We start from the raw sequence: 21,034 nt of genomic DNA on the forward strand, positions 1-21,034 counted from the left end.
GTCTGTCAGCCAGTAAAGCACCAGCCCGGGTGCCCGGCCCGGTTAATTTCCCTGGCCATGTTGCTGGGTTTCTTTGTAGCTGATTTGCACACACTGTCATGCAGTGGGCCATCAGGAAGATGCCACCACCCTATGGGTTAATAGTTACGTCCCACCCCATGGCAACCTGGAGTAATGACTTTTCTCCCTGACCAAGGGGCTCCCCGGGGGGCCCATCTCCCACTGAGGCCATCAGCCTGCTGGGCAATGCCCCCCACGCTCAGGAGCTGGGACACTGCCAGGGCCAGGCCTGGGAGCCGTTGGGCAGGGTCAGGATCTGCCTGTGGAGGGATGGCACTTGGGTCACAGCTCAAGGCTTCCTCTTCACGCTGGCTCTTAGCCAGCAGCTCCTGCCCCCAGCTGCCCTTGGCCTCTACGCTGATGCCCCACTTCCTTGGTCTGATCTAGCCGGTGAAGGGCCGATCCCTGGATAACCCACCCTACTGCTTCCCCACCTCAGACCCACCTCCGCCCCTTGGGTGCTGGGCATCCCATCTGCTGAGATCCGGGGAGTCAGGTACCGAGATGCCTTCGAGGCTCTGGTTTTGTGAGCAGCTGTGGGTCCCACTGCTGTCCCCTGGAGCGTCCCTGGGTGATCTCAGGCAGAGCTGGATGCCCCTGCATGACATGAGTTTGGTGGGTCTCAGCCCAGTGCTCAGCAGATGGGTGTCCCCACCACAAAACCCCCTGGGCTAATTGGTCCCTGCCTGCTGCCGCAGGCCAAGGGGTGAGCGGTCATGGAGATAGAATTAGTGTCTCAAAGGGGGGGCGGGGAGGGTGTCACGGAGTCCCCGGGCGATGCTCTGGAACTGCTCCCCATGAAGCCAGTCAGGACTCTGGGGAAGTCTCCTTTCTGTGAGCAGCCTGTCTGCAGGACACACAGCTCACACGGCTCCCACCTTCCTGGGTCTGACCTCGGAGCATTCAGCCTCCTCTGCCCCTCCATGCGCTTCCCCCAGCAAGTCCGCCCAGGCGGGGTCCTGGGGAAGCCAGAGGGTCCTGCCCCCCAACTCCGCAGTCACACGGGACTCTCAGCCAGCCAGTAAAACAGAAGGTTTATTAGACGAGAGGGACATGGTCTAAACCAGAGTTTGTAGGTGCAGAGAACAGGACCCCTCAGCTGGGTCCATTTTGGGGGGCAGTGAGCCAGACAACCACATCTGCCCTTCACTCCATGTCCCCAGCCAGCCCCAAACTGAAACTCCCTCCAGCCCCTCCTCCTCTGGGCTTTGTCCCTTTCCCCGGCCAGGAGGGCACCTGATTCCTTTGTTCTCCAACCCTTTAGCTCTCACCTTGCAGGGGGAAGGGCCCAGGCCATCAGTTACCAGGAAACAGGGTGTCGGCCATTCTCTGTGTCCAGGCCCCTGCACATACCTGCCCTCTAGGGCTCTGCAAGGATCATACACCCTTACCCCACCACCTAGATACTTAAGAATGGCACAGGGGAAACTAAGGCACCCCCACACTATTCAGAGGAAACATTAAGAACAGTCCCACTTCGTCACAGAGGGTCATTCCACATTTCCGGCGCCCCCTACACAATCTCTCAGGGCCACCTGCCTGGAAGAACAGAGCCATTCAAATAGCCCCATCCTGGCTGGCTCCAATTGCTGCCCAGATGCCGATGGTCCCAGAAAGCAGAACCCCTCCCCCTCGGCCCCTCAGGGACTCAGCCCCATCACCGCCCTGTCACGCACGTGAAGCAACAGCCCGCAATTCCGGCAGAACAGGCCCGGGGACGGGTCACGGCCCCGCTCGGCCACACGCAGCCAATGCAGGGATCCCGAGAGAACTCAGGGCAGTCCCCAGACCCAGCCCGGCCTTGGGTGCCCCCCACCCCTCTGCTCTTTGCTGCCCAGGACGGCCCACGCGGCAGTCGCAGAGGGTTTATCCAGTGGCTGTCGGGTTTGGCTATTGACAGGGGCTGTGATGTGTGGGGCAGCTTGGCCTGGTCTCCAGTGTAGACGCCCCGACTTTGATCTCCCTGCAGTATCCTTGTGGCCCGGAGAGACTCAGCGGGGGGCAGGACCAGGAGGGAGCCCGGTGTTCAGGATCAGTGTGTAGCCCGACCCGTTTGAGATCGCCCTTGATGGCCGGGAAGAGGGAGAGAGCCGGACGTGAAGGACACTCGCAGGTGTGACCACGCAGGGGGAGTGGAGAGCCAGTGACGCCCGCCTGGGGACCCTGAGCCAGCGCGGAAACCCTCCGCCGGGCGAGTTCGCGGGGAAAAGGGAGCTGATCTCTCCGGGTGCGGGGCAGGCCGAAGCGCAGACAACAGGAAGCAGCGATGCTGGGAGCGACCCGGAGCTGAGCGCGGAGAGGAAATCCGACAGGGGAGGCAGAGCCGGGAAAGTCGACGTCTACACGGCAGTAGAAGACCCACGGCTGGCCCGGGCCAGCTGACACGGGCTTGCAGGGCTAAAAACTGCCGTGTAGACTCAAACCATGGGAGCGGGGTGGATTTCAGAGCCTGGGCTCCAGCCCCAGCCTGGACGTCTACACTGCCATTTCTATTCCCGCAGCCCGAGCCAACTGACCCGGGCTCGGAGACTCAGGGTTCTCGCTGCAGTGTAGACGGACCCGCAGAGGCCTCCCATCCCATCCCTCGCGACGGACAACCCTCAGCAGCAGTCACACGGCGGGGAGCTGAGCGGGTATCACGCGACGGGCCGGCTGGCAGAAGGCGATGGAGACTGACACCCCGCTCGGTTGCTCAGAGGCCGGCGCAGGAGCTGATCCGGGGCTGCTGGGGCGACACGAAGAGTTTGCTAGAGGCGGCCGTGGCGAACTCAGCTAAGCACGGAGTAAGCGGGGGTCTGCACAGCAAACCCCAGTGGGGGAGAGGAGATCAGGCTGTAACCTGCAGGATTCAGGGAGGAGGGGACCGCTGAGCCATGGGGCTGGGAGGCTGTTTCCTAGGAGAAGCAGGGACAGCAGGGGCCCCAGAGCGGGCTGGGAGAAGGGGATCACGTGCTTTGCTGGACTGGGGCCAGCCCCCAACGCCGTGGCTCACCGGGGTGGGCATCCAGCCGCGGTTCCGTCCTCCCTCTCTCAGTACGGCCGGGGTCTCCCGTGGGAATCCCCCTGCAAGCGGCGGTGGGGCCTGTGAATCGTGGCCGCACGCTGCTCCGCCGTGGGCGGGCGGAGCTGGCAGGCTGGGCCGGAGCTGACCTTGCCATTCGGGGTAAAGCAGGGGAAAGGAGCGCCGGGCTCTGCCTCCCGGGACATCCGGCCGGAGCCCTCTGCGGGCGGGCGAGGCCAGGTAGCCGAGGCCAAGGGAGTGACAGAACAGACAGCCAGGGAGAGGCGGGACACGGATGCCAAAGGGCCTTCTAGGGACACTAATGCAACAGCTGATGCCCCGACATTCACGAGAGTCCTGCCATGAGGTTACCCCAGCGTCCCGCCCCGGGGCTCACACGAGGGCTGTAGCTGCCGGCTCTCCGGGGCTCTGATCCAAACCCCAGTGCAGCCCAGGGGCTACCCACAACGGGCATTCGGCCCGGCCACTGACCAGCGCGTGGGACGAGAGCAAGGCTCCGGGGCCTGGAAGGAAACAGGTCAACGGACCTCCTTCCTCTGCGACGTGCCCTGCTGGGGAGGGGACCTGGCGGCTGACGGCAAACGGGACCGTAGCCTCGGGACGCCTTGGGCCTCCTCCGCTCCGCGGGACACCCAAAGAGCCATGAGGCGGCAATGGGCCCACTTCCACTTACTGCTCTTCCTGTCTGGGGGCAGGCGGGGAGGGGAAGGGGAGTGTAAACAGCAGCAAGCCCAGGGAGGAAGGACCCCAGCGTTCCCCCTGAGAGGGCAGCCCGCCAGCCAGGAGGAGCAAGAGCAGGTGGGCACAGGTGGCAGGAGAAGCCACAAAAGGGCCCGGCTGGGGGCAGCTCACAGCGCTGCTGCTGCGGGTCCCGGTGCCGTGGGCCGTGCTCCCCGCTGTACGTTGATTCGTTGCGTGGGTGGGCAGCCAGAGCATGTGACAGCCTGGGGATCCTCCTGCCTGGGCGGAGGGGGAACAAAAACCAGCCACGGCTCAGTGGCGGCTCCCAAGCAGAAGACCAGCCAAGCCCTGCTACAACCTCGATCTCCAAGAATCACCAGCACAGTCACGCCCCCGTGCCAGGGCATCCCTGCCCCCGCCCACCCTCTCTCTGTACGCTAATCCTCCCCATGCTTCCGACGTAAGATCCCCCTTGGACAAGCCCCTTCTGAGCCTCAGTTTCCCTGTCACAGCAGGGAGACAATGATCCTGCTCCCACTCGAAGGATGTTTAATTAATTAGAGGGGCCTCATCAGGTTAAGGACGGAGGGGCTTGATTCTGGCAGCAGTGATGTCATCGCTGATTCACACCAGAGTCAAGAGATCAGAGTAGAAACAAGCGAAGGTCCCAACCTCTGTCCCCGAGAACGCCACCAGCTACGTGCAGTGAACGGGCCAGAGCTGGCATCAATCAGCGCAGCGCCACACGGGCACCATCCCCCCGGGACGTCCGCCACAGAGCGGCGCTGATTCCCGCCGGCTGAGCATCCGCTCCCCTGCCATCAGCCTGCCTCCTCTCCAGGGCGGCTGCGCGGCTCGCTCCCTGCAGCTCCCGCCGCCTGAGTGTCCCAGTCCGCCCCTTGCGCCCGGCGGTACCGGGCCCAATCCGGCCCTGCCCCGTTATTCACCCCCTGTGCAAAGCCGCTGTCAAGCAGAGCCCTCCCCCTCCGGACTTAGCACTGGTGTCAACGGCCACCCGAGTTGCCAGGCAGCGGCGGGAGACTGTCGCTGGGGCATGCGTCAATCCAAACGCTTCACTGGTTCACTGCGGGAAACGTGCCTGTTAACTGGGACAAGATCAGCTGGGCTACAGCTCACACACCCCGAGGCCTAAGTTAGCGCCTGATCCTGAAAATACTTGGGCTTGGGAGTCACTTAAGAAGAGCCAGGTTGGATGAGAGCCGAGGTCCCTCTCACCTGGCTCAGTGACTGGTCCCAGATGCTGCACAGAAAGGTGCAAGAACCCCGCAGCAGCAGACGTGGGATAATCTGCCCCTCACATTAGGCCTGTCCTGATCTCTAATGGTTGGAGGTCGGCTCAAGCCCTGAAGCAGGAGGTTTAATTCCTGCCACAATCTACGCTGGCGTTAGTTATTATAAAAGTGTCCATATAAAGGTCCAATCCCTTCTGAAAGCTTGCGAAGCATTTGGCCTCAACGGCTTCCTGCGGCGGAGAGTTCCACTGGCTAATTCCACGCCGTGTGTAAAACTGTTGCCTTTTATCGGTTTTCAATTCCCTGCCTTTTAAGTTCATTGCATGTCCCTGGTTCCTGTGTTATGAGACAGGGGGAACAGAAGTCACCCCCGCTGCCTTTCTCAGTCACTATTGGATCGGGATTCTCCTTTCTAAGGCAACAGTCCCGGGCTTTTCAATCGCTATTCACACCCAAGTTTTTTCAGGCCGGGATCATTCTTTTCGCCATCCCCTGAGCCCCTCTCATTCTGCAATAGCCAGTGCTGCCCACACGATCCAGGTGAAACCACAGCCTCGATTTATTCGGCATTACAATATTCTCCATATGAGTCACCAGGCCAGTCCCTATGCAGCCTAGCAATGGCGCACAATGAGCCCTCCCGTGGAGTTCAAATGAATAACAACAATAACTATTAATAATCTACGCTCTCCATCGTAGTCTGCAGTGGGGTTGCAGCCAGGTCGGTCCCAGGACCTTAGAGAGGGAGAATAAAAAATATCGCCCCACCCATCTCGCCTCTCTAATAAACTCTCCGACAGTGTCCATTTAACAGCTGGGCAGTGCTTTTAAATCCTGGCATGGCACTATCGAGAAGTGATTTTTTATTGTTATTATTATTAATTTACAAACATGCAAATGGCCAGCCCGGGACAGAGCAATGGTCCAGCTAGTCCAGGATCCTGTCTCTGACAGCAGCCGGTGCCAGGTGCTTCAGAGGGAATGAACAGAACAGGGCAATTATTGAGTGATCCATCCCCTGTCATGCAGTTCCAGCTTCAGGCAGTCAGAGGGTTAGGGACACCCAGAGCATGGGGTTGCATCCCTGACCATCTTCTCTCATAGCCATTGATGGGCCTATCCTCCATGAACTTATCTCGTTCTTTTTCGAACCCAGTTATAGCCTTGGCCTTCACAACATCCCCTGGCAGTGAGTTCCACAGATTGACAGTGCGTTGTGTGAAATACTTCCTTATGTTTGTTTTAAACCTGCTGCCCATTAATTTCATGGCGTGACTCCTGGTGCTTGTGTTACGTGAAGAGGTGAATAACCCTGCCCCAGTCACGTTCTCCACACCCGTCACGATTGTACAGACCTCCATCACGTCTCCCCTTTGTCGTCTCTTTTCTAGGGTGAACAGTCCCAATCTCTCCTCCTAAAGAAGCTGTCACAGGGTGCTGGCCCTTAAAGTGGAGAACTCTCTCCCCCCCCCACCCCAACCTCCCAGCTGAGACTGATGAGCTGGGGATCAGGTGAGTATAAAAGCCAGCCAGGGGGCCAGGTGTGGGGGGAGTTGCCAGGAGCAGGGGGCTTTTGTGAGGAGACGGCTGGGAAGCAGGTGAGAACAGACTAACAGTCTCAGGCAAGTGGCTGGTAGAGTGGGAACCTGTGGGGAACGGATGGGCCCCTGCAGACACCCTGGCTTAGCTGGCGAAGGGATGATCATGCTGAACTGGCTACAAGTTGGAAGAAATAAAGCTGAAGCCCTGAGAAAAAGGGCCTGAAACGGACGTGGGTGTGAAACAGACACTGGGGCTGTAATTTCCAGCTCAGACAGACATACCCGCGCTAGCTCTGATGGAGCTAGGGCACTAAAAACAACGGCGTAGCCACGGCAGGATGGGCTGTCTGCCCGAACACACGCCGAGGGTTTCAGCTGGGATCCGACTCGGCACCGCTAGCTCGTCTTGCTAGCCCCAGCAGAGCTAGCGTGGGTATGTCTCCTGGAGCTGGTTCTTACCCTTCCCTTGCCAGAGGCAGGACTGGCCGGGGAGCAGGACATAAAAGCAGCACGAACAGCGTGCTGTAAACGTCACGTCAGTTACACAGGGTTTTCCTGCTGATGTTTAAAATTAATCCCCACTAGTAGCCCTGATAAGTATTGCCGATTACTACTGACTTCCAGGTTTTACAGAGCAGAAGCCGCCCTGGATTGCGGGGTGAGTTGGAAGTGTGCAGAAATCCCATCGCTGGGCCCCTGGATCCACTCGCCCCAGGGCGGTTACACACCCAGGCTACAAAAATAAAATCAGGGAAGGAGTGAGTCATGCCTTAGGTGGGTCTGTTCCAGCGGGACCAGGGGCCTGCTGGAGTGCCTAATACTGCAGCGAGCCGCGTGTGATCAAGGCGCAACCCAGCTAACCTCCACATGAGCTGACCCCCCCCCCCCCCGCCTTTCACTCACAGCAGAGTGACTCCGGAGTGACTCCACTGCACTCAGTGTTTACACACCGGCGTAAGAGACAGGAGAAACAGACCCAGGAAGTAGGAGCAGCTGAAGCTAGGAGCCTACGGTCAACCGACTGCCACTCCTAACGCCTGCGTCCGGCTCTGGGGACAATGGGTGCCCTCCCTGGGAATGCCTTGGATGAGAGGAGAGCTCACCGGGGGCATGTGAAACGGGCAGGAGATGAGAGACTGGGAACAAGTGCTGGGAACAGAGGAGGACATGAGCACAGGGGTGATTGGCCTGGCCCCTTCCCCATGTGGCTGACGCTGCACCTGGGAGCAGGGAAACCTCTCTCATGGGGAAAGGAGCTGGAGCATTCTCCAGACCAGAGGCGCCCCACCCTTCTCCCAGGCCTCTTATTCCTCTGCGCACATGCTGTGACAAGCACCCCTCAGCGCCGGCGTGGGCTAAGTAATTCTCATATAGCTATCCGGGGGAGCAGGAGAGCCCAGTGTTGGCTGCCAGGGGGCTGCGGGTCGGGAGTGAGGGGCACCGGCAGGGCTGGGGGAGCCCAGAGCTGGGCTAGCAGGGGGCTGCGGGTCGGGAGTGAGGGGTGTCGGCAGAGCTGGGGGGAGCCCAGAGCTGGGCTAGCAGGGGGCTGCGGGTCGGGAGCGAGGGGCACCGGCAGGGCTGGGGGGAGCCCAGAGCTGGGCTAGCGGGGGGCTGCGGGTCGGGAGTGAGGCGCGCCGGCAGGGCAGGGGGAGCCCAGGGCTGGGCTAGCAGGGGGCTGCGGGTCGGGAGTGAGGCGCACCGGCAGAGCTGGGGGGAGCCCAGGGTCGGGCTAGCGGGGGGCTGCGGGTCGGGAGTGAGGGGCGCCGGCAGAGCTGGGGGGAGCCCAGAGCTGGGCTAGCAGGGGGCTGCGGGTCGGGAGTGAGGGGCGCCGGCAGAGCTGGGGGGAGCCCAGGGCTGGGCTAGCAGGGGGCTGCGGGTCGGGAGTGAGGGGCACCGGCAGAGCTGGGGGGAGCCCAGAGCTGGGCTAGCGGGGGGCTGCGGGTCGGGAGTGAGGGGCGCCGGCAGAGCTGGGGGGAGCCCAGGGCTGGGCTGGCAGGGGGCTGCGGGTCGGGAGTGAGGGGCACCGGCAGAGCTGGGGGGAGCCCAGGGCTGGGCTAGCAGGGGGCTGCGGGTCGGGAGTGAGGGGCACCGGCAGGGCTGGGGGAGCCCAGGGCTGGGCTAGCAGGGGGCTGCGGGTCGGGAGTGAGGGGCACCGGTGGAGCTGTATGGGGGGGGGAGCTTGCCCAGCACTTGCCTGCTCTCTGCGAGGCTGTTACATCTCACGAGCCCTAGGTGCCCCCGGCGGCACAAACGGATCCGAGCCCCCGGTGCCCACGGCCAGCACTTTCTGGGCCCTCCCTGCCCAGCTCCCGCTGCCTGAGCCTCCGTGCCCAGGAGCCCGACCCCACCCAAAGCGAAAGCACCCAGGGGCCCTGCCAGGAAGGACACCCAGCCCTTGCGTCACAGCCCCGGCCCAGGCGGGGTCTTGCCCAGGCCCCGGTTCCAGCACATGGCCCGCGGGGAGCTTCCCCCGCCCGAGGCGCCGTCCCACCCAGCAGCGGCCCCGGGACTCCCGGGTCGCCCCCGCGCCAGGTTCCGCAGCCGCGAAAGGGAGCGACGCGGAGCCGATCCCGCGGCCCGTGCGCCGGGGCGGATCCGGAGCAGACTTGGCGAGCCCCCGTCCCGGGCGAGCCGAGCGCAGGAGGCTCCGGGCTCCCGGCTGCGCCCTGCCTCGGCCAGCGGCTGCCTCCGGACCAGCCCCCGGCTCGCCGCAAGGGGCCGGACAAGTTTCCAGCCCTCGGCCCCTGGGGCCCAGCGGGGCAGCGCCCGCTCCTTACCTGGGGTCGGGGCCTCTCCGGCTGGTCTCTCTCCGCCGCCTTCCCAGCAGCGAGTTTGTTTGTCGGCTGGGCTCCTCCCTGGGCGTTCAGCCGCTCTGGGCCCCGGGTGCAACCCGAGAAGGGAGGGTCCTGGCAGGCAACTCCTCCCCCAGCCGGCCAGGAGCCCGCCGCTCCCCGGAGGGGCGAGTGCACAGCACAGCCCGGAGCATTGCACCTCCTTCCTTCGCCCAGGGCAGCTGGGGGTCCCCCCGGCAGGGCCAGGGAGGGAAGCAGGGCTCCGGAGAAGACCCTGGCAGAAGGTGTGTCCCGGCTTCCCGGGGCGATGCTCTGGAGCTGCTCCCCACCAAGCCAGGCAGGACTCTGGGGGAGTCTCCTCTGGGGGAGCAGCCTGTCTGCAGGACACACAGCTCCCCCGGCTTCCACCTTCCTGGGTCTGACCTCGGAGCATTCAGCCTCCTCTGCCCCTCCGTGCGCTTCCCACAGCGAGTCCGCCCAGGCGGGATCCTGGGGGGGCCAGAGGGTCCTGCCCCCCAACTCCGCAGTCAGACGGGACTCTCAGCCAGCCAGTGAAACAGAAGGTTTATTAGACGACAGGAACATGGTCTAAACCAGAGCTTGTAGGTGCAGAGAACAGGACCCCTCAGCTGGGTCCATTTTGGGGGGCAGTGAGCCAGACAACCACGTCTGCACTTCACTCCATGTCCCAGCCAGCCCCAAACTGAAACTCCCTCCAGCCCCCCCTCCTCTGGGCTTTGTCCCTTTCCCGGGCCAGGAGGTCACCTGATTCCTTTGTTCTCCAACGCTTTAGCTCTCACCTTGCAGGGGGAAGGACCAGGCCCTCAGTTGCCAGGAAACAGGGTGTCGGCCATTCTCTGTGTCCAGACCCCCTGCACACACCTGCCCTCTAGGGCTCTGCAATGATCATACACCCTTACCTCACCACCTAGATACTTAAGAACTGCCTAGGGGAAACTGAGGCACCCCCACACTATTCAGAGGAAACATTAAGAACAGTCCCACTTCATCACAAGGTGTCCTTGGGAGGTGGTGCTGTCTGGTGAATGCCGTACGGAGCCCCGGCTGCACGAGCCCCACGCTTCCCCAGCCCCCCGCAGTCCAACCCGCCCTTTGCCCCCGGAGAGGGTAGTGCCCTGAATCGCCCTGGGTCGGTCTGACACCCGGAGCCGGGTTGGATCCCTGCTGTATAACGGGCCCCTCCAGGGGATGATGGGAGAAAACCCCAGCAGGGCCGAGCGTGGGGGGGCTCCAAAGCAGTCAGGGTCTGCTGCTCGAGAGGGGGCCGGCTGGGGTGGGCGGGGGCGGATGCTCTTCAGGACACCTCCCCCCACCTGCACCCTCATGAGGATTCCCTGCCTTAGCCTGTGTGGCCTCTGTTACTGTAACCCACCTGCGCTCTGCCCCCAGGACTGGGCCACAAGCAGAGGCCGATGACCCAGCGGAGGTGGGTCCCTGCGCCCCAGCAGCCAGGCTCATGCCATGCCATCCAGAGGCGGCAGGTTCAGTCCCTGCTGCTGACACCTTGGCCGGGGGCATAGCGGTGGGTTAGCAGGGCTCACTCCCACCCCATGGTAGGGCACCACCTGTGCCCCAAGGTGACAGGGAGGCCAGTGGCCCTCAAGATCAGTGTGTTTTGGGGGTTCCCCCCATGACAGGAGTAAACCTAGCTCCCCCCTGTTCCTCCAGAACAATCAGGTGACATTCTGCCAGGGGACCCTGGCGAGGATTTGAAACCTACGTGAGTTTCTCCGCCCACAGGATCTGGCCCTTCCTTGCTGCCCAGACAGAGGCCTGTTCTAACCCTGACGGTGCTGGCGATTGTTTTTTCCTCCTGCTGTGCTCCCCAGCTCAGGGCCGAGTGCGCAGGGGCAGAGGATGGATCTGTGGATGTTGCTCAGATGTCTGGAGCGGACGATGCCAGAGCACGGGACATAAGAAGGCAAAGAATCACTTTGGGCTCACCGTCCTCTAGGGGCCCAGGCTGGCCTGGAAACAAGGTGGGGCTCAGGGGACCCTCGGAGCTGAAGCTTTGGAGGAGGCAATTTCTCGGGGGTCTGGGCGGCTGCACAGATTTGCAGCCCGATCTGACTGGAGATGCCCTGCCCCTCTTTTAGGCAGGGTCTGCTGAAGAGTGCCAGCAAAGTGACACCGAAAGCTGCGGAATCAGCTGGCCCAGCCCAACGAAGCCAGGTCAGTCTGAGCTGGGACGGACAGCAGAGTGAAACGGAAACGGTGAGTGTGCGAAAAGCGTCACCCGCTCGTGGTTTGGCTCGTAGGATAAGAAACCTACTACTGCTGCTGTCGGGTAGGACAGTCCCTTCCACTCAAGTGTCGGATGCCAGTGGTTTTCATAGATTCCAAGGGCAGAAGGGACCATCAGATCACAGAATCATAGACCATTGGAAGGGACCTCAGGAGGTCATCTAGTCCAACCCCCTGCTCAGAGCAGGACCAATCCCCAATTTTTGCCCCAGATCCCTAAATGACCCCCTCGAGGATTGACCTCACAACTCTGGGTTTAGCAGGCCAATGCTCAAACCGCTGAGCTATCCCTCCCCCCCCAGATCATCTGGTCTGACTCCTGTTTACCACAGGCTGTTACATTTCACCCCGTTAGCCCTGTGCAGAGCCCAGTAACTCCTGTGTGGCTAAAGCAGGGATCTCCAACTCAAATCACCACGAGGGCCACATGCGGACTAGTGCAGTGGCCCGAGGGTCGCATCACTGACACCTTTTCATACAAAGACGCAAAAGCCCCCCACATCTGCCCCTGGCCCCGCCCACACTCTACCCCTTCCATGAGGCCCCGCCCCTGCCCTGCTGCTTCTTAAACTAGTTTTAAACACACACAGCGACACACCGTTTAAAAGCAGGATTTCACAAACTTACTTTCCATCACCTGATAAAGACACGCTGGTACCTGTTTCTTCTGTTTTCCTGCCACTATTGTTGCAGACTTGAGCTAAATGAGTAAGACACATTTTAGTTAGCAACCCCTTAACTGCTTCCTTGACTATGTTTACACAAATACAAATAGGGATTGTTTAAAGACAGGGTTTTTCAAACCAGTATTAAACCCAGGCCGAGTTAAAATGGAAATTTACTTTGCCGTGGTGAATTACAGCTTGAAGTTGCTGTTTTGAAATGCCTTAACTCTGCATTTCCCAATTTCAGACGTTTGTTCTATTGAACTTGGGGTCCTGGAAAGGCATGACATACCACCGGGCAACCTTAAGTCTGTGCTAACAAAGTCTTTGTCAGGGAATTTCCTAGTCTTTTGAACAGAAAGAGAAACGTTGTGGTAGGAGTTAGTGGTCATTTAAGCAGTTATAATTATCCTGTGTCTTGACATATGTCGTGACACAAAAAGAATCTGCTTAGCCACTACTGTATTTGGAAAACTCTGCAAGATCTGGAAGGATAAAGATCGGTAGATTACAATGGAAATCAGCCTATATGAGACAACGGTCGGGCTGCTACTGCTGTATGGGTTGGAGTGTGGCGGAGCAGCTGGGCGAGAAATGACCCTGTTGCGAAAGATTCAAGAAAGACAACTGCAGTGGTTTGGGCATGTGCTCAGGATGGACCCAGAAAGGATACAGTACCTGGCGATACGTACCGGAGTGCAAGGAACTAGAGGAAGGCCAAGGAAGTGTTGGAGAATGACACAGAACAAAACGGTTTAAAGATGAATGATGCTGGTACAAGGCAGGAGGCGATGGAAAGACCTCAGTCCACCCCCTTGTAGCTGCTGGGAGCCGAAGTTGACTTATCGCATAGGTGTGCAATTCACGGGCTCCAATGGGCAGGTGGTGATAATACCTAGCTCAGCAGATCTCAAGGAAGGAAACGTGATTATCCCCCTTGTACAGATGGGGAACCTTTTGGAACGGAGATGCCATCACTAGGCCAAGGTTAGCCGGCCGGCTGGCAGCAAACTAGGGGATAGAACCCAGGGTTTCCGAGTTTCAGGCTATTGGTCTTTCCACTAGGCCACATGGTTGCTATGTGGTGCCGGAGTGCCCCCTCCCGCCCGCCCTGGTGATGTGTCGGGATAATGGTCGTGCTGGGAAACGGTCGCACTAGTTGCTAACAGGGCTGGTGAGAGAAATCTCAGGCATGGGCCGTGTCCCAGGAAATTGCCCGTTTTCTGTCCTGGTGATCACACAGCAACTTCAAGCAGGTGAGAGGAGACTGGTGCATCTCTCTCCTCCCCCACTTCCTGGCCACTGGTTTTAGCTCCCCCTCCCATGAAGCCATTGAAACTCTGGAAGCCGGGGGGGGGGGGAAGGAAACCCCCACAGGCACAGTTAAGAAAAGCTGTGGGCATGGGGGGCTGTATCTCAGGAACCTCTTGCCCAAATGACCCCAAATTTTGACCACGAAACTACTCCCCCCCCCCCCCCCCCCGCCCATGAGGCTAAGCAAATGTCAGGGTAGTCCGGCGACACCTGCCGATTTTAGAGCACCGAGAAGAATCGTCCTTTAAACAGAAGAGCCGAAGTGGGGGTCTGGGCGGTTTGTTACTGGTCTCTTTTCAGGGGGAGCTGGGTGACATGTGGTGTGCGGCAGGTCAGATCAGACCACTTAATGGCCCCTTCTGCCTTAAACCCTGTGAATCTGAGACTCCTGCCAGACTGTGTGACCAGCTATTCGCGGTGCTCCATCCCCCTGATGTAGTGGCCCTGGGCTACCGGGGTGTCACGCCGCCCTGAGCAGCGGCTTTGGTGATCACACGTGACTCTTGATAGAGCAAAATCATCAGCCGAACAGCTATGCAAACCTGCCGCATGCCTGGGCTGGTTACTGGGCAGGCCGGCTACTCGCGGTGGGGTCCCTAAGGAGAACGGGACTTCCTCCATTTACTGATCAGGACAGGCCACGTTGCAGCCCCCCAGGCCAGCGCTGGGCTGTCTTCTTTGTATCTTTCAGCCTGGGGGTAGCTTGACAGCTGAAGGCAGTGAAATTTGGGGCAAAACCTTGCAAAAATAGCTCATCTAATCAATGATGTAGAAAAGGGACGCTGAAGGCCGCATTGTGTAATCCTGTTTTAGGTATTTGTAGATCCCCATTCTGAGGTGTCTGATCACAGCACAATCTTTAATGTGTTTACACTCACAACTCCCTGTGCGGCAGGGTGATTATGCCCATTGTACAGATGGGAAAGTGAGGGACGGAGGCTGTGTCTACGCGGCATCGTAAAGCTGGGTCTGGGTGACCCTGGCTTGTGGTCTGTGTTTCCAACGCTGCGCTTGCGCTTACTGGCCCTGGATCTCACAGCCGTGCTAACACGTCCGTACTGTGCTACACAGGCCTTCTGATTCGGGGCTGAGGCTTGAGCTCTGTCCACACTGCAACAGGACATGGCTTGGACCCAAGTCACAGCGAGACTCGGGCTCTGATCTTCCTCCCTAACAGGACCCTAGGATCCAGGCCCTGAGCGCTCGCTCATCCAAGTCAGGCTGACTTGTGTGTGGACAGAAGGAGGGAGAGGGCTTAAACCTGAATCAGAGCTGGGGATTAGAGTGCAGTTTAGACATACCCACCAGGGCTAAGTGACTTGACCAGGGACATAAGTAGACTGTGGTGGAGCATAAGGATAAGGCCTTTGTCTGTAGCCATATTGCAAGGTCTAAAGCAGGGGTGAGCAAACTTTTTGGCCTGAGGGCCACATCAGGTTTCAGAAATTGTATGGAGGACCGGTTAGGGGAGGGGGTCATGGCCCGGCCCCCACCTTCTATCTGCCCCCCCCGGGACTCCTGCCCCATCCAACCCCCCCTGTTCCCTGATGGCCCCCCCAGGACCCCTGCTCCATCCGCACCCCCCCGCTCCCTGTCCCCTGACCGTCCCCGGACCCCCGCCCCTAACTGCCCCCCGCTGCCCCATCCAACCCCCCCTCTCATTCCTGACTGCCCCCCCCCGGAACCTTGCCCCATCCAACCACCCTTCTCCCTGTCCCCTGACTGCCCCCCGAGGACCCCTGCCCCATCCACACCCCCCCGCTCCCTGTCCCCTGACCGTCCCCGGACCCCCGCCCCTAACTGCCCCCCACTGCCCCATCCAACCCCCACTCTCATTCCTGACTGCCCCCCCCGGGAACCTTGCCCCATCCAACCACCCTTCTCCCTGACCCCTGACTGCTCCCAGAACCCCTGCCCCTGACTGTCCCCTGCCGCCCCATCCAACCCCCCCTCCTTCCTGACTGCCCCCCCAAAACCCCTGCCCCCATTCAACCCCCTGTTCCTGCCCCAACCCCTATCCACACCCCTGCCCCTTGACCACCACCCCGAACTCCCCTGCCCTCTATCGACCCCCCCCCACTCCCTGCCCCCTTACCGCGCAGCCCAGAGCACCGGGTCAGGCAGCGGGGCAGCCCAGAGCACCGGGTCAGGCAGCCGCACTGGGCAGCACTTAATTCATTAAGGTGGTGGGGTGGGATTGGTTAGAGAATTTTGTTACATTATGTAAGGATCGGTTAGTAAAATTTTTGTATACTGATTGGTTATGGTATAGGTTCACCCCAGGACTCAAGTTTCACTGTATAAACTGGGGTCCAAAAGGAAGTTCTTTGGGAACCAGCTCCAGGACAAAGCCCCAAGAACAAAGGGGCCAGACCTCAACACCCTGCCAATGACACCATGTAGAAACTGGAGTCCCCCAGATGGATCTGATCCTGACTGGCCATCAAGAAAAGTTCATGTGTCTTATTGGGAGTGGTGAGCACTGTAAGTGTAGTGTGTGCGGTCTGTTTTTGGTGATTGTTAATACATAGAGGATAAGGATATTACCGTGTAAGGCTCTTTCACTAGTAAAAGGTCCTGCAAACCCGTAGAAAATTACACGCTGAGCCCTAGGAATTGGGTATGGGTGGGGGGGGGTTAGATTGACAGGGCTGGGTGCAGGTGGGTGCCCCTAGAGTGTGTGAGTGACAGAGGATTTTGTGCGGGTAACAGGTGGAAGAACGTGAAGTGAGCTCTCCCAAGTCCTAACCCAGTGCCCTGACCACTGAGCCATCCTTCCTCGTCCTCAGTCTTCACAGTGCTGTGAGGATTACAGTCTGGGGAAACACATTGGTTCCTACTTGTTCCTTGGGATTTAAGCTGGGGCATGAGCTCTTAGTAGTCGGCACCCAGGGGGTTATTTGCTTCGCTAAACACGCACTATACCCCTGCCAAACAAAACCATTCCAGGGCAGCTATTTATTCTGCTAAGGAAACAACAAACCAGGGCAAGTTATAGAACGTGGCAGATTAACTCATCCCTGCTCCAGTCACACTGTCATTCCCTCCGCAGAGAACGTTCAACGGTCATGAGACACGTAAACCCCACGGCATCGAATCCAGCTCCTGGAGCTCCAGTGGGACCCCTCCAGGCTGGCGGTCCTGCCATTGAAGTGAGCATAGGGGATGAATGGGGTGGGGTTCTGTGGCCTGCAATGTGCAGGAGGTCAGACTAGATGATCATGATGGTCCCTTCTGAGCTTGGAGCCTATGAGTTTCTGATATATTCAGACAACAACCCATTGAGTGTTAACATCAGCCAAACTTCATGCCACATGACACTGCTTCTCTCTGTATTGTCCACCTACGACTTCAGTCTTCATTCCCGGCCTGGCCTGAAAAGCGCTGATGTGCTGTGTTGGGAATGTAAGGTGGGAAACTGAGTCATAAGTCCACCCAATTTAGGCTTAATCAATTTTCACCTTTATTTATAAGTGTTCGGGAGAATTATTATCATTTATTATGTCTGAACATATATTTATGCCAGACCATAAACAGATAAGATGGAACAGGCAGGGGCCCAAGTTACCGAATTTCAGAGTACCAGGAAGTTCTCGTGTACTTCATGATGGTCATTGCAGCTTTTGATCCCTGGTCTGGTCCTTCAGTCTCATTCCTTCGGTTCCTGGTCTGGTGTTTCTCCAATTTGAGCCTCTCCATAACTTAGATTCTTATACATTTCCACATCACACATTCATTAACTTTTTCTCCAATCAGCATTAAGCATTCGTCTTTATGTAACCCATGCAATATGCATGTGCAAGCTTCAATTTACACAACGTTTGCTGTTTGTACAATTTTCATGTCATCTTGCCCTTATTTCATAGAATCATAGAATCATAGAATATCAGGGTTGGAAGGGACCTCAGGAGGTCATCTAGTCCAACCCCCTGCTCAAAGCAGGACCAACCCCAACTAATTCATCCCAGCCAGGGCTTTGTCATTGTTAAAAATATCTAAGGAAGGAGATTCCACCACCTCCCTAGGTAACGCATTCCAGTGTTTCACCACCCTCCTAGTGAAAAAGTTTTTCCTAATATCCAACCTAGACCTCCCCCACTGCAACTTGAGACCATTACTCCTTGTTCTGTCATCAGCTACCACTGAGAACAGTCTAGAGCCATCCTCTTTGGAACCCCCTTTCAGGTAGTTGAAAGCATCTATCAAATCCCCCCTCATTCTTCTCTTCCGCGGACTAAACAATCCCAGTTCCCTCAGCCTCTCCTCATAAGTCATGTGTTCCAGTCCCCTAATCATTTTTGTTGCCCTCCGCTGGACTCTTTCCAGTTTTTCCACATCCTTCTTGTAGTGTGGGGCCCAAAACTGGACATAGTACTCCAGATGAGGCCTCACCAATGTCGAATAGAGGGGAACCATCACGTCGCTCGATCTGCTGGCAATGCCCCGACATATACATCCCAAAATGCCATTGGCCTTCTTGACAACAAGGGCACACTGTTGACTCATATCCAGCTTCTCGTCCACTGTAACCCCTAGGTCCTTTTCTGCAGAACTGCTGCCGAGCCATTCGGTCCCTAGTCTGTAGCGGTGCATGGGATTCTTCCGTCCTAAGTGCAGGACTCTGCTCTTGTCCTTGTTGAACCTCATCAGATTTCTTTTGGCCCAATCCTCTAATTTGTCTAGGGCCCTCTGTATCCTATCCCTACCCTCCAGCGTATCTACCTCTCCTCCCAGTTTAGTCTCATTTGCAAACTTGCTGAGGGTGCAGTCCACACCATCCTCCAGATCATTAATGAAGATATGGAAGATATGGTTTTTGACGGAGCAGTAACATTTCAGCAAACCAGTATAAGAGAGAAAAATTGGCAAAACAACACTCACGCCAGCCAAAGTTGGGCTAAGGCCCTGGCCTAAATGTCACCTCAACCAAACTCATTCAATATCCATAATGATCAATTATACAAGTGTAACTAACAAAGCCCTTAAGTTACCATTTAGCAATTCTTCATCTTTATATTTGTGTCACCATTCAGTATATCTGTATCATCAAAACCTTTAATCTTATGTGGGGGCGGGGGGGGGGGGGGAATTAAAGAGCACCGTGACAGTAAAATGTCACTATTTCTTAATTTTCTTCAAAAATGGGTTTTCAAGAAACTTCCAAACTACTCAAAGTCCCCCATTGTGCTTGTGAATCATTTTTTTAAAAAGCGTCATCCGTAGTTTTGCGCATTGCATTTTGAGGGATGCTCTATACTTCAGGATCTTAATGATTCTTGGTCTCCAACATCTGTCTTGATGCCCTCCACCAGGACAGGACCCATGTACCTGACTCCTGGAGGACTATTCCTGCACCTGGGGTAAAGGCTATGTGCCATCCATGGGATCCAACAAACAGCTGACAACCCAGAGAGGGTGGTGGACCAGTTGGGAGCCCCTCCAGAAGCGATCTTCACCTCCCATGCCTGCTTCACCAATTCGGATGTGACTTCTCTACCACAGCAGAACAAATTAGAACGTACAGACCCCAGTTTAAGGGATTTCATTTCTGCCCTGGAGAAGGGAAGGCCAGAGTTATCGGAGAAGTCTTCTCAGCTAGATGCACCTCTGTGCTTATGGGAATGGAGTAAACTTACCTAAAGAAGCAACTTGTTGCATCACGTAAGTCAGGGGTCCCTGGCCCTGAAGAAAGTTAGTGCCCTCTGATCAGTTTAGGAAGTTTCCTTTTTCCCATGAAGACATGGGACTCCTGGGAGAGGACAAGACACTTGACGTAGTGAACTCCAGATTCTATTGGCCTCGTGTGGCACATGGCGTAGAGAAGCATTGCAAAGCTTGCTCATGGCGCATACAGAGAAAAACGTTGCCCAGAACATCTGCCCTTTGGTCAACATTATCAGCCATGGAACCACTGGATCTTGTCTGTATGGACTTTCTGAGCTTGGCGAATGATGGTGACAATACTGGACATGTACTAATGGTGACAGATCTCAGACCTTTCCCATCAAGGACCAGAGAGTAACCACCGTTGCAAAGGGATTGTGGGAAAAGGACTTTGTTCACTATGGCCTGCTCTGTAGCATCCACCCAGCTCCAGGGAGAGATTTCAAGAGCCACCTTGTCAAGGAGCTACTGCTGATGGCCAGTGGAGAGGAAATCCCAAACCACTTCCTACTGCCCCCCAGGAGAATGTCAACCAGAGAGGTTTAATCGGGCCTTGTTAAACAGGGCACTTCGCACCCTGATTAAAACATCCAAATGGAGCCAGCATGTCAGATTCGTAGTACATGGCTCCACTTGCACAAGGAACGAATCCACGGGACAGGCCCCTTGCGATGTGGTGATTGGGGGAGAGACTAGGCAGGCTGTGGATGCGAGCTTTGGAGCATCTGCTGATGGCGTTTGCCCTGAAACCGACCTCCAGCGTCACCCGGCTGAGAGCACGATTGAGAGAAGCAACAGAAGCCGTAAGGAAAAGCAGAGTCTAACCAAGCCGGACACGACACCTGCCTGAGAGATCCAGCCCGGTGCCCGGAGACCGAACCTTGCTACAGAACATTGGACTCCAGGGACAGCGTAAGACCGCAGACCCTTGGAAAGCTAAACCCTGCGTCATAGATGTTGCCAGGCCTTCCTGCCTACACAGCTGAGCCTGGGGAGGGCCAAGCAAGGTTCTCCAGACACCAGCTATTGCCTGTTGGAGAGCTTGTCCCCGGCACCACGACTGTGGTAAGGACACCTCTCCCAAGACCTCCCACAGGCACGAGAGCCGTCTCCTGCTACAGCTCACCCCAGTTACACCAGAGGAAGAACCTGGCACTGCTGGTAATGACCGCGAGCATGGTTTCCCCATGCAGAAGATTAGTCTGCGAATGTATCGCTCTTTTGGTGTTCCGGTGGGATGAACCCTGAGGGGCGTCTGAAACCGCAGATCCAGAAGACCCCCCCCAATACCTAACCAGTCCGTCCCGGATGCCCTGGACGCTTCATTCCACCGAGGAATCCAGAGGCAACAGCAGTGGACGGAGAGAAGGGAGAAGTTGTGGACCAAGGCCTGGAGCCTGGGGTGGGGAGCACATGCCCTGCTGCTACAGAAAGGCCACCAGCCCCCGGGCTCGCTGGTCCAGAGGTGAAGCCCGTCATCTGTGTAACCCTCCACCCTGCGGGTGTCTTCTCGGCTGTGCCTCTTTGCGTGATCGACAGGTGGGCGCCGGAGCAGGCTGCCCGGTGCCCGTTAGCCTCCCCTTGTCCTCAGGTTGGAGCAGGACGCTGCATTGTGTGTGTTCATTCCCTGTGTTGTCAGATTGCCTGTCTTACACCGCTCATAATCAGAGAGCGTGTTTGTGACCAGTTAGCAGGCTCGGGGCGTAGCTTGGTGTATTCTGCAGCACTCTGTGTTCACCCTCAAGTGTGCGATGGGGACACCAAGTTTCCTAGCCAG

The 21,034-nt window shown here is 57.7% G+C and overlaps 1 protein-coding gene across 2 annotated transcripts in view; it reads right to left on the reverse strand.

The window, feature by feature from the left end:
• TMBIM1 (transmembrane BAX inhibitor motif containing 1) overlaps nucleotides 1-9,826 on the reverse strand; it is a 30,127-nt gene extending 20,301 nt beyond the window's left edge. The window contains exon 1 of one of the 2 annotated variants that reach the window (XM_037913088.2): nucleotides 9,335-9,826. The gene's annotated coding sequence lies outside the window, so the exon portion shown is untranslated. The remainder of the gene's footprint in view (nucleotides 1-9,334) is intronic. The other variant, XM_043525415.1, reaches the window with a different exon arrangement.
• Between the last annotated feature and the right edge of the window lie 11,208 nt (nucleotides 9,827-21,034).

This window comes from Chelonia mydas, chromosome 11, assembly GCF_015237465.2.
Source record: "Chelonia mydas isolate rCheMyd1 chromosome 11, rCheMyd1.pri.v2, whole genome shotgun sequence".
In the NCBI taxonomy this organism is placed as follows: Eukaryota; Metazoa; Chordata; order Testudines; family Cheloniidae; genus Chelonia; species Chelonia mydas.